The sequence below is a fragment of the Chelonia mydas genome, chromosome 7 (genome assembly GCF_015237465.2).
Source record: "Chelonia mydas isolate rCheMyd1 chromosome 7, rCheMyd1.pri.v2, whole genome shotgun sequence".
Classification (NCBI taxonomy): Eukaryota; Metazoa; Chordata; order Testudines; family Cheloniidae; genus Chelonia; species Chelonia mydas.
The window spans coordinates 70,143,758-70,161,342 of NC_057853.1; the positions used below are offsets into that span (position 1 = coordinate 70,143,758).

At 40.0% G+C, this 17,585-nt stretch overlaps 1 long non-coding RNA gene across 1 annotated transcript; it reads left to right on the forward strand.

Annotated features, from left to right (window-relative positions):
• The first annotated feature begins 854 nt into the window (after positions 1-854).
• LOC122466527 lies at positions 855-16,814 on the forward strand. The gene is made up of 3 exons (XR_006292124.1): positions 855-896; positions 12,430-12,643; positions 13,967-16,814. It is a non-coding gene; the product is annotated as an uncharacterized LOC122466527 (long non-coding RNA).
• Positions 16,815-17,585: the final 771 nt, after the last annotated feature.

A 17,585-nucleotide genomic window follows, 5' to 3' on the forward strand; every position in this document is an offset into this window, starting at 1 on the left:
TCTCTGGGTTGACTGAGCAGAGCTGGAATGACAGGCTGAGAGAGAGAGAGAGACTGGAAGTTATGTTGGAAAATGAGGGAGAAGAAGTAAGGGATGAGGAATGGCTTCAGTTTAGGACAAAGGAAAAAGAATTGAAATTTCTATCTGAAGAAGAGAGCAGACAGGGATGGGAAAGGAATGGCAGCTTATAATTGTCAGATCACTAGCTGAAGATGTAAAGATTGCAGATGTTAATCCATCCATTGAAAACAGCAAAATGGATTAGGTGAAGTATCAGAGATATATTAAGAGCTAAAAGAATGCAGGGTGTAGCTATATTAGTAGTATGGACAAACAAGGAACAGCCTGAGAAACTTCTTAAAGCTTCTCCTTGAGGGAGAATAAAAGTAATTTGCCAGCTATCTAAATATATGACAAAAAGCAAGAGGGGTATATTATGGGGTCCCAGTAAGCATGATTGAGGATTAAATTAAAAAGGTGAAGACTGAGTACTGTTTAAGTGACTGATTAATAGAAGTGGGGGTGAACACAAACTATATCCATGGCTCTCTGATTCACATTTAGATGTGCGACAAAATAGAATATCAGCTCTTCTGGGTTAAACCATATATCCTGGCCCTTTTGTTATAAATGTCAAAGGGTTGGGCACATGGCGGCTGTCTGTAAGGGCAAAATGAGGGGTCGTAAATGTGGAGGAGAACACTGTAGTGCGGCAGCTGCCCTACTCTGATAGGCAGGGGTTAAAAGAAGCCAAGCTAGGCTGATTGAGAAAGCAGCTACAGCTGTGGCCAGTTCAGTCTGGTCCCAGCTGGCTCTGATAAGAGGGCTGTGGGCCAGAAGCTGGCAGAGTCTCACTCTAGCCCTGCAGGGAGAAGGACTAGCTGCCTGAGAGGAAGGTACCTGAAGTGGAGCAGTGCTGGGGAACTCCAGCCTGGTAAACCCCCAGGCTGCAGGCCTTGTTGAAGGCCTACAAAAGGTACTGGGCTTGCAGAGGGGCAGCCTGGGGATAGGCAAAGGCAGCAGGTCCTACCCCCTTGCCAGTGATGAGTGGCCATTACAGAGTGCAGTTTGCCCCAGTGAGAAGGGCTAGATGATGACTGGCAGTAGCTATTGACGCAAGGTGGGGTTAGAGAGTTGGGGGTTCTCCTGGGAGGGGAGACCCAGAGTGTGGGAGCACTGCCAGGGGGCAACACCCCAAGATAAAGGGGCACCAGGGTACAGGAGGGACACGGGGGGCTAAGGCAGGCGGGACATTGGCCAGCAGAGGGGGCGCTGAAGCTGGAGTTGAGCAATTTCCTGGATGACCAGCAGGAGACGCCACACTGGTGAGTCTCACTTCACTACCAACACTTATAAAAGAGCTGTACGGAAGGAACAGAACAGCAATGCACAAAGTGTGGGGCTAAACAAAGCACTGCATGCAAAAGGTGCAGGATGGCAGAATGAGCTGGAGAGATGCTGAAAACTAAAACTATCCATAAAATATCCTATGCAGAAGCTATCAAAAAGATATTCACACTGGAAAGTGGAGAAGGGGGAAAACCTCAGTGAGGGGGGGAAGCTACTGATATAACAAAATGCAGTTCAGGGCAGGAAAGGTTATATAAAGGAGAACAGAAGATGTACTGCTTGAAGGCAAAGAGAAATGTGTAGCATTTATGACTGAAGTGATTCATTGCACTTTACAGACAGGCAAGAAGACTGAAAGAATAAAAATTGGAACAAAAATGGCAAAAAGTGCATATAGGCTGTCTCTCAATAGACTGCATTCATGCCATTTTAATTGAAGGTGATAATGTAGTTTAAACAACATGGTTCTAACAGTTTTTTGCTGGAACATGCATAGTTTGACAATACATGATCTGATATTAAAGAAAACTGTTTTTGAAATGGAAAACTATCCTGACATACATTTACAAGAAACATGGGTAGAAAGAAAACTTTAGTTCAGACTTCCATGATATGAAATAATCAGACCTGACAAAAAATAACAAGAGGAGAAAGGGAGCTGTATATTTATAAAGGAAGGTCTTCGTTCCATCAAAATAGCTAAACAGAACTTAAGTTTTGAGTACAACACTGTTGAGATTCCCATACAGAATAATACCTTTATACAAATACATAATGTTACAATCCATCTAAACAAAACTAGAGAATCTAGAATTGGAAGAGTTAAGAGTATTAAAGGCCCATATATTATTAGTGGAGACAGTAATATCCATAATGAATTGTGGGGATGCAGGAAAACTGATTGTAATGGCAAATGCCTGGAACAGTTCATTGACATGCACTATCTGGTATTGCTAAATACTGGACCACCTACGAAGTTTTAATTTGGATGGAATGTTTTCATGTTTAGATCTGGGAATTGCAACAAGTAATATAGCAAATATATAGAGCTGGGAAATCTATAAAGATGATGGTACAGGAAGTGATCACTTCTCTATGCTATTTACTTATCAAGGCTAATGTAATGTTGAAAACACTGAAGGAATCAGTATCTGGAAACTTAAAGCAAATTGGGGACTCTTTAGGAGTAAGTACAATAAGGATCTAAGTAACAATTGTATGTGATAACTTTAAGGAATTTCATGATAAAGAGAGAGTTGTTGTAGCAGCCAACTAAGCTATATGTAAGCTATTGAATTGCCCCAATCTCAGAAATCTGGTTCCCTGATGGAATGAAGATTGTAAAGCAGCAATTAAAGAAAGCAAGAAGGGATATAAACAAAAGTACAACGAATAGCAAGGACTTAATGAAGTATACAAGAGGTAAAGTGGTGGCCCAAAGTCTTATTTAAAAAGGCCAAAAAGAGAGAGATGGAGAAAGATTGTGGGGAAAATGAACAAAGATTCCAAGCTTCAGAATATCAGCCGTGTCAGTCTGTATCGGCAAAAAGAAAAGGAGTACTTGTGGCACCTCAGACTAACAAATTTATTTGAGCATAAGCTTTTGTGAGCTACAGGATCTGATGAAGTGAGCTGTAGCTCACAAAAGCTTATGCTCAAATTTGTTAGTCTCTAAATGCCACAAGTACTCCTGTTCTTTTTTTAAAGATTCCAAGGTTTCAGAGATACATAAACAAGTTTTAAAAGAATTAACAGGATATGGAGTACATACAAATTTATACATGGTCTTATAGTAAATGATCAAGTTGAAAGTTCTAATTTAAGGAAAAGCAGATATTTTAGCAAAAGTTCCAAAAAGTTAGTAGTGATTTGTGAACAAAAAAGAATGTTTGAAGAAAACTGTGAGCTCCTAAATGGCCAGGTAGAATATATAGATGTACTGAATGAAAATTTCAGCAGAAAGGAACTCAAAAAGCTATAGACACAAATACAGCCCCATGTAAAGACAGCATATGTAATACACTGATTAAGCACCTGCCAAAGGGAGTTTAAGGGTTTTATTGACATTATATAATATATGGGGGAAAGGAATACTACTGGGAGAATGGAAGCAAGCAGTGGTTATAATGATAGGAAAACCTGACTAATTACACACAAGACCTGATGCATGTAGACCTATTGCCCACACATTGTGTGTGGGAAAAATTATGGAAAGAGTGATAAATGAGATTAGTAACATACCTGGGGAAAAATGAAATTACAAACTGTGTACAAAATAGAATGAAGTACTTGTGGCACCTTAGAGACTAGCATTTATTTGCATGTAAGCTTTTGTGGGCTCAAACCCACTTCATCAGATTCATGGAGTGGAAAATACAGTGGAATATATATTATGAGAGAGGGGGGCACACGCCATACCAACTGTTTCAGGAGAGGAAAATGTACTGTTAATTCCATTTCTAATCTTACAATATAATCACAAAAAAGTATAAGGAACAGAGTTTGATATGCATTTTCAATGCCCCAAAAGACAGCTGACATGCTATGGAAGAAAGGCTTGCTGCATAAACTAGCTGCTACCGGAATAAGAGGAAGAATGCTCTTGTGGGTAAGACTTCAAACCAAACAAGTCAAGGTGGGGATGGCTTTGTTGAATAGTTATAAACTTACTAATGGCACTCCACAGGGGAGTGTAATCAGCCCTTCAGTGTTTGACACCATGATTAATGAACTCGCAGGAAGTGTACAGGCAGGACTAGGTATTATCCCCATTTGCAGGTGACCATACTATATGGGCCAAATATAGAAGACTTAAGATAGTTGTGGAAAGAACCAGTGAGGCACTTGGGAATTTCAGAATGCAGAAATACTTGGGGTTTTAAGTTCTCACTTGCTAAAACAAAGGGAATGATCTTCACAAAAAGGAAGATTGGGGAAGAATGGACCCTATACAGAGAAAGTTCAAGTAGGTCAACATTTTACATTCATTAGAGTTATGTTCAATAACAAACTAGCTTGGAAAGGTCCTATACATGATATCAAGTCTAAATGTAAAGATAAGGTGAATATGCTTAAAAGTATTGCTGGGATCAATAGGGGTGCAGATAAGAACATGCTGATGATATTGTATAGGGCACCAATAAGACCAGCTATAGATTATGGATGCCAACCTTCAATTCAGCTTCTAAACCAACACTTAAAAAATGAGAGTTGAACCAAGCCCAAGCTTTGTAGATCACAAGTGGTGCAAGTATTAGGCACCTTTGTGTGTGAAGCAGTTAGCTACCAGAGAGAGAGGCTTATACATTTAAGGATTAAATTAGTACTCTTTTCTTCACTATTTCTATTAACCTTAGCCCAAAGGGCTAAACAAATATACAAGGACTGTTGGGAATTAAGTGGACAAGATGTAACTGGAGGTCACAAACTCCCACATACTAACATGGTCAAAAGGTGGGTAAAAGAGATTTAAGTGAAAAAGGACTGGAAGAGATTAAAATCTCTAGTCATGAGAAATCAAACTATAGTTGAATGGTGGTCTCCCCAATTGTGGATTTGGAAATATAGACTAAAACAAAGGGAAGAGCAGGACTGTCATGACATGAGTTTATGCATGGCAAATGGGGTCAGCATCGCCAAATCTATACTGATAGTGTGGGAATGGCCTTTTGTATCCCTTAATTTGGAATTAAAATGTCTGAGACTAACCAATTTTGTGGCCAGTATGACAGCCAAATTGGTGGGCACACTGTTGGCACTGACCTGGATAAGGGATGTCCAACTACAGCTGCTATCATATCAGACTCTTTATTGGGTACAATTGTGATTAGAAAGGGATCCTCGAAAAGCAGGAATGATGTAATCAAATGAAATATTGCTCTTAACTACAGAGATAGTAGTACAATTAGGTATACATATAGTAAAGCTGTGGATTCTGGCACATGTCAGGAGACCTAGCAATGAAATGACAGATATAGCAGCAAAAAAAGCCCTAAAAATTAGGAGGTTGAAATAAAGATCACTGAGTATGCAGGACTCCAAAAATTTGTTTTAAGAGAGCCCTTAAGAAGGAATGTCAAGAAATATGGACAAAGGAAAAAAAGACAGTTTCTATGAAATATGTCCTAAACCTGAGCATTATGTTATCCTTCACAGCTATGAATGAAGTGAACTATATTTAGAATGCCAACAGGTTACTGTGGCCTGAAGGGTAAATTATATCTACTAAATGCACACAAAGATGGGTTATGTGAAACATGCAAAGTTAAAGAAACAGTTGAGCATCTGCTATGACAATGCAGAGAGAATTCTACAGAAAGATAAATTCTTTATGAGCTTAGACACCACAAGGTGAAAGAAATAATCTGAAAGGATTGAGAGCACCAGGAAAGTGGGGTAGCATTAAAAAAGCATTACTGTTCTTTTTTTTTTAGGGATACAGGGTGGGGTGAGAGGATCTAGATTGCGATTATGCAAGAACTGCAGTAAGTGGTGGTCACAGCCTCACAAGCTAAGGCTACTGTGCCATTAAACAACAGGAAAAGAAGGAAGGGGGAGAGAAGCTTGGGATTTGAAGGGAGCAACAACACTCTGCCAGAAGAGTGATCAGGTTGCCTCTGGAGGACTTAGAACCTTTTGGAAGTACAAGGGAGGTAGCAAGAGATGGAAGCCCTGAGGTCCAAGGACTCCGCAGACTGGAACTTGGCACAAGGCAGTGTCTCTCAGTATTAACACCATGCCACAAATTGCCTGTGATCTTAATTTTTCTGCACCTCTGTTCCCCATCTGCAAAATGAGGATAATTGCTCTAAATACTGGGTCAAAGCTGAGGACTCTTGTTCAGTATTTACTGGCAAAACGGCTATTTTCGTAGGATTTAGCCTACATAATGTGCGGATGACGAAGTTCACTTAGGCAAAATGGAGAATCACTATACTAGTATGTTAGAAATGTATGTATTTACATTTACCACAAAAGTTAATGGTAAAATATTTGTCAGAGAATACATCAATGGAATAGTATTCATTTCTTATTTATAATCTCTGACTGAAGTATATCGGGTTAGAAAGAGAAGCTGCAGCTTCTCTTATTCCCTTCACCTCTGAGCACTAGGGTGGGAGGGGAAATCAGCGGGCTGGGATCACCCTTTTGTGTCATGAAAGGCTTCTCTTCAGGTACTATTCCCATAAGGGATAGTGCATGAAGCATTTGTTCCCATGAAGCAAATTATTTAATTGGAGCTATTTCTTTGCTCTTGCGCAAGTAAGTCCAGTATGTATATCTTTATTGCCAAGTGGTTTAACATTTGACATCATAAAATCATACCATTGATTAACTGGGGGACAATATATTCTTAAATGATTTGTGCAGGACTGTAACTTGTTTTAAAATGCTGAAATAGAAAGAGTCCCTAAAGCTAAACAGCCAAATTCTGTTCTCAAAAACTATTTTCTTTCCCTTTCATAATTTACAGGCACTCTGGATACACATTTAGTGAAGGTTTTGTTGTGGTTTTTTTTTGGGGGGGGGAGGGGGAGGATAGGATTTGCAATTCCCCTTGGGACCATCACTAGTTTCTGAATGGAGAAGGAAAGCGAGAGGGTGATCAGTAATGCAGTCACCTTTAGAGACCTAAGATTATATCTACAGTAAGATTATGCCACAAGTAAAATGAGTTGGACAGTTTTATTCTAATTGTGGTTTGTCCAAATGACAAGAACCAGCACAGAGATTAATAGAATTATATAATTAGCAATCTCAGATCATGAAGACCTAAGGCTAGAATTTATAGATCATGAATAAGGCCAATCTGTTTGAACCTGTATCAATGTATAACAGAGGTTGTTGTGGTTGACTTTTATGCCACCTTATTACCAGGTACCTGCAGGTATCAGGAATATATCCAAGAACGAAACTTAAGGGGGAAGGTTCCAATTTAGCCTCCAATATCACATTGGTCTTTGTCAACAACCTCATACAAGAAATCCTTGATACAGGGGCACTCCCAAAATTTATAAGCTAATGTAGCACCAAGGGATTTACATTACAACAGTGCTCAGCATTTATGTGGCCCACTACCATTAGCCTCTGTGGATAGCAGTATATTTGATAGTGTGTTTTGGTGAATAAATGCTAGCCTTAGATCTATAGCTGACTTTTTTTAACATTAGATACAATTGAATTACATTAGGTCAGCGATAGTTGTGTATCTACATCTCTATTCCAATCAACTCTCAAATTATCAGTCTTTGTGCCAGAAGATCGTAACTGCTGGCTAAGTAAGTCCACTAAGTTTCCTCCAAAAAATAAAAGTTCTATGGGTTCTGGAGCTCCCAATGCATCTGTTCCAAATACATTACTAAGCAAATGATTTAATTGGAGATATTTCATTGCTCTTGAGCAGGTAAGCCAAATTGTTGCTGAAGATCTACACATGGTTTAAATCTATCATTGCTAATTAGCTGTGACACAGTCATATTTCTCTCTCCATCCAGTCCCTCCACAGCAAGGTTGTGTCACTGATTTTAAGAATAAGATTGCTTCACAGGACCGCCTAGGAGGAAGCAGAACTTTCTTGCCAAGTTTGACACAACCATTCTTGTGGCAGCTCTGGTGCCACCAAATCTACATTACATTTGATCCTACAGTGGTTTCTCCCTCTTTCCCTCTCAGGCAATCTATAAAAATCTTTGAACAGTCAGGTTTGCAGACTAGTTTAAGGTGCCTCTTGTGAAGAGTGTGGTCTATTAATCCAAATTAGAACTACCTTCTGTGTGAGTGTTTCGGCTCTTTTTCCTCTAAGAACTCAACCCATATGTGCTAGATCACAGCATGTATCCACGTGTCCCCTCTGCAGGGCAACGGAAGCCACATGATTCCTGAGGAACACTGAAGAGATTGGGAGGCAGGCAGGCACCACCCCTTTGCAGGGGTACTCTGTGCAGAGTTAGCAATCAGGCCCAGCCATTTGCTGGTTGCCTTCTGCAGTGAACCAGCCCTCAGTGGTAGAGAGGGGCAGGACTAAAGCTCTGATTCCTCCTGCCCTCTTTTTAGCAGGAGGGCAGAAGCAAGCAGCCTCTTTGTGCAGGAACTGCTATTGGAGGAGGCCCTTGTACAAGGGGATAGGGAGGCTTCTGTTGTGTCCCTGCACAGGCCTTCTGCTAATCTATCCTGCCCTCTGTGCAAATCAGCCTCCCCATACCTAGAAAAAAGACTAGACACTAAAAGTGTCTTGATCTTCCTCTCCCCCTTCCTCACTCCATCTTAACCAAGGCACTGATGTAGCTGGATGGGATAGTTTTACAGGGAGCTAAAAATCATAACCTGAATAGCTGCCTTCTTCATCCAACCACGTTAAGAAGAGTGAGTCCAATGAACAAGAGTGAAATAGATTCTCAGAAGGCACAGGAATGTCATGGCCTGTCCAATCCATGGTTTGTATCCATGACACAGTGAAAAGTCACGTCTATTGATTTTTTTTTTTAAATGACAAAAATATGTATATTTGGAGGGAGTTAAAGCCACGCGGGCAAAAATGGATACTTCTGTGTCAGAGCCTGTGCTGTTGATTGTATAGCAGATAGGCAGTGGCCTGGAACACGTTGGCATCTAGTACATCTGCCACTTGCCTAAATTTACAAGCAAATGAAATCTGTAAGGGTACCACAAAGAATTCTGAGTGGATCCTGTTCCCTCTGCTATAAGGTCATTGTGCAGAATAAAATTAGAAAGCTTCAGGTAACAGCTGATCTTGCTAGAACACACACATTCTAAATTCTGTATAAGCTGAAGGATGTCCCCCTATTTATTCTCCACGTTGTCTCTGGTTTTACAAAATGTAATAAAATGTGTTACCTAGGCACATAGATTGACTTGCAAATATAGCTTGTTACAGCGATATACAGTCCTCCCCCCAATGAACTTAAAGCCATTTCTTTGTACTCTGGGAGAGTGTAGCCAATCTTTAGAGTAGAGCGAGACACTCAGCAAGAGTTCCAGATGGGCACATGTTGTTGTACTGCAGGGCATAATCCTGAGCACTGTGATGAGAGGCTGAATAATATAGTAGGCTGGGAGATGCTACCAAACACCTCAAAATGGAACCTGGTGTGGAAAATACTTAGACTAAAATACTGATGATTTGGAATTAACCCTAGGTATTATCTCGTTAAACTGACAGGAGGCATGTATGTTTTAATGTAAACTGTTCAAGAGAGTCACCAAAACACAGGGCCTTTGTGGATGGGAATGAGTGAAAAGGTGGTGCTCATGGGGGTTTGGAGCACCTGAATAAAGGGATTGAGGACCCACTCCCGCAATGAGTTCTGCTTGAGGGTATGTCAAGCTTCCTCCCCCACTCTGAACTCTAGGGTACAGATGTGGGGACCTGCATGAAAACCTCCTAAGCTTACTTTCACCAGCTTAGGTTAAAACTTCCCCAAGGTAAAAATTAATTTTATCCTTTGTCCCTGGATCTGGGTTTACTGGGAAATGTAGTTGGGACATGTCTTTCCCCCCAGAATCCTCCCAACCCTTGCACCCCACTCCCTGGGAAAGGTTTGGTAAAAATCCTCACCAATTTGCATAGATGACCACAGACCCAAACCTTTGGATCAGAGAACAATGAAAAAGCATTCAGTTTTCTTACAAGAAGAAGACTTTTAATAGAAGTAAAGAGATCCCCTCTGTAAAATCAGGATGGTAGATACCTTACAGGGTAATTAGATGCAAAACATAGAGAATCCCTCTAAGCAAAACCTTAAGTTACAAAAAAGACACACAGACAGGAATAGTCGTTCTATCCAGCACAGTTCTTTTCTCAGCCATTTAGTAAGTAATCTAGCTAGGTAGGTGTTAGAACTTTAAAGAAATCATAATCTAAGACTCCATTCCTGGTCTATCCCCAGCAAAGGCAGCATACAGACAGACACAGACCCTTTGCTTTTCTCCCTCCTCCCAGCTTTTGAAAGTATCTTGTCTCCTCATTGGTCATTTTGGTCAGGTGCCAGCGAGGTTACCTTTAGCTTCTTAACCCTTTACAGGTGAGAGGATTTTTCCTCTGGCCAGGAGGGATTTTAAAGGGGTTTACCCTTCCCTTTATATTTATGACAAGGTAGGGGTCAGACCATACAGGATTAGGGCCTAAATGTGTAATACAATGGGTGAATCTCAAAAGCTTCATTTTGAATAAAGAGCTGACTGGGGAGCTTGGGACCCTCTTGGGAACAACACCATGATATATGCAGCCTTTCTCTGAGTCCCAGCTGTATCTAAGAAGTATGAGGGAACATGGAAATTAAAAATAATGGGATAAGTCATTAGTGAAATATTTTTGAACCTCAAAAATAGTTTGGTTCAAGTTCTGGCAAAGGTTCAGGTTGATTATTATACTGTTTTTCTGATGGCCAGGGCTTGCAGGTTAGCTTCCCGGTGGAGGAGAGATCACTGGCAATGAGTCTGGGTATATTCTAACTGTTACTTATCAGTTACACACATGGACCAGACCTGGGGAGAGGGTCCCAGAGCCTCAGCTCAGGATGCTTCAGGGCAGTCAGAGTTGTTAGTGGGAATTTACATTCGGTACCTCTTACTGCACCTGTAAGAAGGAGCAAGATGTGCCTGCAGCTTGCATGTGCTACAATTACGCTGCTGCAGAGACAGGTACCTGGCCACGACACCAAGTGCTGACACCATTAATGCGCTGGCTTGGCACCAGCAAATCCTCCAGTTTTAGAGTCTAGCACACTCTCAAGCATGAGGTATGGAATCTTGCTGTATTGCTATACAAATGGTCTCCTTCTTACCCCACTAGTGAACTCTAGCAACATTTGGTCCCCTAAATGTCATTAAAATGCTACAATTAAAAAAAAAAAACCTTGGAATCCATGTCACATTCCCTATTGGGCCACAGGCTGTAAGCTTCTCTAGGAAGGGATTGTCTTCATTTTGTGAATTGTACAATACCGAGCATATTGTCAGCACTTAAATAATATAGGAAAGAGGATGAGACCATGTTTTCTTACGAAACTAACTTTACTGATGCCACCACCAGAAGGTTCACACTTAAGTTATATGCAGCCTGGGAAATCATTCACCATAAAACAGATCAAATAACAACTGACAACCCAGCTGATTTCATGCTGTCCTGCAGAGGTGCTGTCAGGACAACTCATGAAGGTAGCATTCAGCAACCATCTGGAGACCCTGACAGTTCCAAAGATTTTTATTCCTATAAATTGAAATCCAATCAGGAGATATATTCCAGAAATTAAAGTGACTTGATTCAACTTGCTAGAGACATTACCAGATTCACTCTTGGAGAGGTCATAAGGGAACTGTTCAAAGACTGCCAGATTCCAAAAAAGATGAAAAATGTGATAACTTCTATTTGAAAATGTGTAGGGAATTAAAAGGTGGTTTGCAGATAGACTTAGCTTAAAGAAAACCCAGTAAATGTGTAAATGCTGTATAAGTGGAAGAGAGATCTAAAGCCAGCTTAAATTCAGAGGACAATTAATTTGATGGACAAGACGTATTTTAAAAAAAAATCTTCCAAAAAAGGAGAAATATAGCGTACAGGGCACGAGACCAACATATTGGAGGAATATGATTACTTACAAGGAACAGCTAGTTGCACTTAGCCATAAATGCATTTGCCTGCATAAGGCTGTGAATAATTTTCATAAGCACACAACATATTTGTTCATGATTGAGAACCATGTTGTCCCTTATGCTTGCTATGCCCTCTTAGGGTCTCGAAGCGCCATGAGTTTGCACTTGCAGTCTTCCCTCCATTTTGTCCTTTAGGGGCAGGATTCCTACTCCCCACACACATACTACTTCCATGGAAGCACCAGATGTTTGGCCTCTAAAATCAGAAGATTCCCAAGATCACCCATTAATATGGGGTTGGAGGAGAACTGGTGCTTTGAAGGGTTGTCATCCCTTCTGTCCTCTCTCTCCCAGCTGTGGAGATTGAACCTACCAAGGGGCTTCGATGGGATGGAAAGAGGGATGTAGCATTCTTCTGTTCCCCTCTGTCCACATCTGCCTACAGATTTCTATTTCTTTTGCCTGCAGTGCTGAAGGGGACAATATGGCTGTCACTCTTCAGTCCAGGTTTGTGATTTTTCAGTAGCTCTTTACTGAGGATCCTGACAAAGGACAACTAACTCTGAAGTGACTGACTGAAGCCCAGCCCAGGTCCATTTTCAGTAGAGGTGAGAGAGCTCAGAAAATCTCACCTTCGTCTTGCTGTGGAAACTGACTTCCAGACTCATGATTTCAAGTCTCAGTAAGGCTATTTATTAATTTCAATGCTAACTTGATCTCTGCGTTTTGGCCCAGCCTGATTTACAGCATTAATAATTATTTAATATACCATATTCTTAACCCAAAACAACTATCTATAATACCCTGCATTGACTTGCATCTGTTTCTTCAGCACATACATCAATAGCCTTAGAGGGATTTCCCCAGTTCTTAAAAGACAGGTATTATGACAATTCTTTACTTACTCACCATTCTAATTTCCCATTACTTAAGAGGCATAAAACAACTCCAACAGCTTAAATACAGGAATTAGGTCAGCTGGAGATAACTCAGCTAGTCCAGCTACTTGGAATCAAAATAAGATTGACAATTTGAAACCAATATCCTTTTAGTCCTCAGATGAAAGTGATTTCAAGTTGTTTTCTCTGGATGTGTCCTAATTTTATAGGTAAAATGATTCTTCCCTATTCAGCATAAGTCAGTGTGGAGCTCTGTTCTATTTCCGTGGTAGCTCTCCCAGCCAGAGATTATTTTTAATAATATGAATTAGGGTGACCAGATGTCCCAATTTTATAGGGACAGTCCCGATATTCGGGTCTTTGTTTTATACAGGTGCCTATTCCCTCACATCCCCCGTCTGGTGTTTCACATTCGCTATCTGGTCACCCTAATATGAACCATCAGAATCAGTGAGCCTGATGTTTCTCTCACTTATGCCTAGAACAAGTCAAAAGTTGTTAGTAATGTAAACCATAGATTCGTCATTGATATATAACAAAAATGGCTTTTTCACTCAGCAGAAAGTGAGGGAAATTTCCAGTTTCATCAAAACAAAATGCATTTTCTTAATTTTTAAAAGTAAAACACATTTTTTTCAACCAGCTCTACTTTCCCCCATTGGAAAGCTGGAGTAACTCCATAGTCCTCCATGTAAAAACAATGTAAGCAAGAAGAATATAAGGCACTTTGTGGTTACGGTCCTTGGCTGGGAATCAGGAATACTGGGCTCAGTTCCCAACTCTGCTGGGTGACCAAAGGCAAGTCACTTCCCTCCCTGTGCCTCGGTTTCCCCATGATACTGACCTCCTTTGTAAAGCACTTGGATGGGTGAAAAGCATTATAGAAGATCTAGGTATTAATATTATGTTCCTTACAAAGTGATAAGCATTTGCAACAGCATTCCATTGTTTAATTTTACATTTTATAATTTAAAACATGATTTCAACATCTCATTGCAGATTTAGTGATACTGGTGTGAAATGATATGGAAACAGTTATTGACACCCACGATGGTAACTGCTGACACCTACGATTGCTTAACAGATTTTTTTTTCTTGATAAATAGATGACGGGAAAGCCATCAAAAATAAAGAGCATCATGATATCCCAACCGCTTCCACTATCTGGAACTCACTGGACAGATGAGCTGGAAATGCAATAATGGGAACTGCAATATCTAATTGACTTTTAATGAATAAAAATGTAATTTAGGAAAGAGAGTAGGCAGTATTCTTAAGAATAATGACTACTAGGACTTCAAAGAACTACTGCATCTTTTAACTTTAAAGGGAATTAACAGCTTGAAACAAGAAGCGGAAAATGAGAGAGTTTAGTGCTTGTTATGGTTTAATGATGTTTGGCAGTTCTTCCACTGTTTTAAAAATTATCATTCTTCTAGCTTTGTGGTAGTCTGAAATGTGAATATTAATTGTAGGATTAATTTCTGTGAAGGTTCAGTTATTTTGAACTGTTTTACGTGCCAGTGACTTATGATTTCATATGGATTCTTGGGTGACTCAAAAAGGCAAAACACACATTTCTTGGAACGAGTCCACTTGGGAATATGTCTAGACTAGGTATATGGGTTGTGTTTAAAACTGCCTTTATTGCAACATCCTAATGGACCCATTTTCAAACATAAACACAACCTATTTTTTAAACTAGGCAGGGCCTGTGTGTGTGTGTGTGTGAAGGAAGGAGGAAAGGGAAAGGAAAGTGAATGTTTGTGTTTCTGATCTTCAGGATAAGAGAAGAAAGGGTTTTAAAGACAAACTGAGTTCAGGGTGCTCAGTGCCTGGGTAGTGTGTGTGCCCCCAGTAGGTGTTTATGCATTATTGTGAAAGTAGAAGAGGCTTTCCCCCAGTTCACTCTAGTAGTCAAGCAGCGCATTTTACATTGTGAAGAGCTACTTTTCCTTATGAACCCAATGAACGTGACACTCCCTCTCTAGATCAGTTATTCTTGTGCTTCCTTTTCTGAGAGCAGGAGGAAGCCTCAATTTCTGCTCAATAACACCAGTGTAAGTCTGGAGTAACTTCTTTGATGTCGTATCAATGGGGCTATATTTCTGGAATGGGCTGTTGACAATGAACAAAGAAGCTACCCTAGCTGTCTGCACTTTTTGTAGGAAGTAAGACACAGAGGAACTATTGCAACTATCATCTATTATTTGTGTTACAATAATAGCTAAAAGCCTTAATCAAGACTGGTGCCCCACTGTGCTGTATATATCAGAACACACAGTAAGAGAGAGTTCCTGCCTCAAAGAACTTGCAGTCTTAGTGCTTGGGGCTAGCAGAAGTGAATTGCTCAATTGCAAGCTTTATAAAGTATCAGAGTCTGATTTGGACTGGTATAGGGCCCAGACTTGTGCTAGAGAAAGAGACAATACTAGCTGAGAGACAACATTGTGATTTAATTTAAGGAAATTCTAGCTGTGAGTAGCACTTATGATGTAATTTAGTTAACTCAGGTTGCAGGACCCTTTTTTTTTTTTCCCCCTTTCATTTATTTTCACCCAAAACCAACTTGCCATTAGTTAAATTTACGCAATGCAGACAATAAACAAAATCTTTTTATGGTCTGATCCTCTTCAGTATGTGCAGTTTTATCCATTTTTATTTCATTCTCTTGCCGTGACCACTGAAGTGAACTGGGATTTCAGCATGAATAAAAAATATCATTAATTTCTCCCTGCTGCCTCTTAAAATTTGCTGGAAAGATGTTTTCACCCCCAACCCTATGTGGTATACTCAGATTAAATAATATGGATATTCTTTTATATACACTGGAGAGCCATTTTTATGACTTCACTTAAGAAAAATGGTCAAAAGCCATCTTCTGTGACCATTTCTTTTCTGTTTAATTTCTAAGTGAATTTAGTGCTCATGAAAGATGTCAGATTAACAGCATTGCAAATTGAAGTCCTCCACCCACAGAATAATACAATATGGGCAGCATGCAAGTGTCCTACACTCACCATCTCACCAATATGTCTCAATTAGAGCTAGAGGAATTATTTCCAATGAATGATTTATCTGACAAATTTCACCTTTTTTTTTTTTCTGGTCACAAGTTGCCCAAGCTGATCATGAGTTATCTTGAATTTATTCTAAATTATATTTTGAATGTATTGGAAATTATCCACTGAATGATTTCTGGGGATAACTCTGGAGATTATGATCTGTTCATTGGGAGTATTTGATAGTCGAGACTTACTGATTAGACACAAGTCTAATAAATCAAGAGTTATGAACCCAAACATTTGCAAGTATTGAAATTCACAGTTAAGGTACAAGTTAACTCTGCCCCTACAGCCATGCTCTCAGAAAATCCAAAACTCGGACCGCTTTATCCACAACAGTTTCATCTTATCAGTCACAGCAAAATGAGACTGCTTTATTCTTAAAGTTCAACTACAAAGCTTTTTTTTTTTTTTTTTTTTAAAGCTGATGAGACTTGCAGGCTGTGAAAACCAGATTCTCAAACTGAGAGCTGTTACAGACCTGTATTCTCTGTGGGCTGGGCACAGGAGGACACCTAATGCGCACTGACCAGTGGGTTACACTAACATATGGCAGCAGTTAGAGAAATTCAGAAAGCTTTAGTCCCCTTTAATTGTGCAAGATTCATTCATATTCCAAGAAAAACCTCACCTTACTCATTTCTGATTAGGAAATAGGATACTGAAGGAAAATCATTCCCCACAGAATCTCAAGCTCCTCTCTTAAGGCAGTTTTTGGCTCCTTTGTGCCACAGAAAAGTCAACAATGAATTGGATCAAGAGCTGAGGATCTGGCCAAGTAATTCAGCTCCTGTTCACCTACATTACTCAGGCATGTATGGATTCATTACTCTTATTGGTTCCAAACTTTCTCGGAATGTGCCATATGCAAATAAATTTTGACCAAAAACTTTGGCATTTGCTTTGCTTATTTATTTATTTCTTTTAAATCTGATTGCACTTGGGGATTTGATTTCCCCTGTCTTGCATCTTCGCTTTTGCAAAGTGAATGCAATCTGAGTACAAATTGATACCAAATCAGAGTGAGAGACTCTGTGTGTGTGTGTGTGTGGTGTGTGTATATACGCGCGTGCAATAACTTAGGACAACTGTCTGTAAAAACCCATGTGAATAGAATTAAATTAATTTTAGGACTATTTATCCTACAGGTCTGAATCAACTCCTGAATTTTGGGAGTAATTGACTCTAGATCAAAATGTAGGGCTTGATCCTGCAAGGTGCTGAGCACTGATGCTGATCCTGCAAAGCACTTAAGCATGTGCTTAACTTTAAACACATAAGTTGTCCTAATGGGGACTGAAGTTTAAGCATGAGTTTAACACTTTGCAGGATCAGAGTCAGAGTGCTCAGCACCTTGCAGTTAGCTGCCCCTTACTCTATATTAAATGTCAAAGGAAAACCCAAGATCAGATCAGCAATTGCAGCTCAGGCCATCTCTGAAAATGAAGTGATACCTTAAGGTCCACCAGGGATTGAAGGGCAGGTTATATTGGGATCTTGGTAGCTTCTTACTCTCACATAACCAGACTACAGTGTTCAAAGGTGCAACTTGAACTGCTGTCTGTATGCATTTGACTGCACAAACATTGAGTGATGAATGTGCCTTCGCACCACATGCATAGGAGCAGAGTGTTTGGCAAGCTCCGAACTTGTGAAAAGT